The sequence below is a fragment of the Mastomys coucha genome, unplaced genomic scaffold (genome assembly GCF_008632895.1).
Source record: "Mastomys coucha isolate ucsf_1 unplaced genomic scaffold, UCSF_Mcou_1 pScaffold22, whole genome shotgun sequence".
NCBI classification, from domain to species: domain Eukaryota; kingdom Metazoa; phylum Chordata; class Mammalia; order Rodentia; family Muridae; genus Mastomys; species Mastomys coucha.
In genome coordinates this window covers 263,361,722-263,363,356 of record NW_022196905.1, presented here as the reverse complement: position 1 = coordinate 263,363,356, position 1,635 = coordinate 263,361,722, and positions in this window count along the sequence as shown.

Below are 1,635 nucleotides of genomic sequence, written 5' to 3'. Positions count from 1 at the left end.
GGCAGGAGGCTGACTTTCCTTGAAGTTTTCACCTCAAATACCGCCATCACGCAGGTGTCCGTGACAGGATTTTATCAAATGCTTTCTCAGCATCTAATGAGATTATCATATGGCTTTTTTTTTTTGAGTTTCTTTATATAGTGAATTATGTTGATGGATTTCCGTATATTGAACCATCCTCACATCCCTGGGATTAAAAGGCGTGCACCACCACTGCCTGGCTTCTAGTGTGTTTTTAGAGTCTGGGCTTTGTAGTAGCTGAGGCAAGTAACAAGATTCACATGGCTGAGGGCTGGAGAGTTGGCTCAGTGGTTAAGAGCACTGACTGCTCTTCCAAAGGTTCAAATCCCAGCAACTACACGGTGGCTTACAACCATCTATAATGTGATCAGATGCCCTCTTCTGGTGTGTCTGAAAGCAGCTACAATGTACTTACATATAATAAATAAATAAATCTTTTAATAAAAAGATTTACATGACTAATTATCAATGGTATGAAACTATGTTCTCATATAGAACCTATCTGGTCCTTACGACATGGGAAGCAGGCACCTCCTTCCATCCAAAGTGTTCAGATATGCATATTTTTACATATTGATGTTGACAAATAAATACTCAACAAAGGACCCACATTTCTCTTCCCACATTTATCTGGGGCATTTCTTGGTGAATGGTTGTACAAATCACATTAGTAATTAACACTTCACAACCTATAGCCACTCCAGCAGAGGAAAGTAGACTCTGAGCACTTCAGATAACACAGTTTTCACTCTCAGGTGTCCCACTAACCGTCAAGAGACAGGTTCCTGTTACCTCCTCTATAAAAATAGCACAGACAACTTAAATAATGCACCCCAGTCAACACAGCAAGGTAGAGATAAAGTGGTCCTACTGTGTTGCCCTCAGAACTTTTTCAAATTCAAGTTGCAGTTGAATGGAATTTAAGACTTCCTTGGTAGAAATTGATGCTGTGGTCTCCACTATAAATTCTAAATTCTCCACTGAATTTTAAAACAAATTTTAAGTGAAAATGGATGGTTTTACTCTTTTTTCAGTTTTACAGATATTATTTGGTTTTGTAGCAAAGGGGGTGTGATTCAGGGAAATCAGAGACCTATATAGCACAGGAATCAATGGCTTACAGTGGTTTGTCTAAGCTCTTCATGAGTGCTTGTCTGTGCCTTGTAAGGCACAGCAGCTCCTCTGTAGCAGACCGGCATCATCACTGGCTACACAAAGGGCAGCCAACATCTTTTCCAGGTAACAGACGCTAGTAAATAAGTTTACAGTCTAGTCACCTACCTCTGAACACTGTTGACTAGTGCTTAAGCGTCTTAGTTTTAAGAGTGAATTTTAAATTTCCAATTATGTGTATGCATGTGTGTCTGTGCCTGCATGAGCACAGTTGCTTGTAGATGCCAGCACCTGTGCTTACTGGAGTCCATTGGATTCCCCCCCCCAACCCCCGGGGAGCTGGCGTTATAGGCAGTCGTGAGCTGCCTGATGTGGGTGCTGGGAACCAAACCCAAGTTCTCTACAAGAATAGACACATTCTTTTTTATTGCTATTCATTTTTTGGTTAGTTGGTTGGTTGGTTGCTTGCTTGCTTTTGGTTTTCCTTTTTCTTTCTTTCTT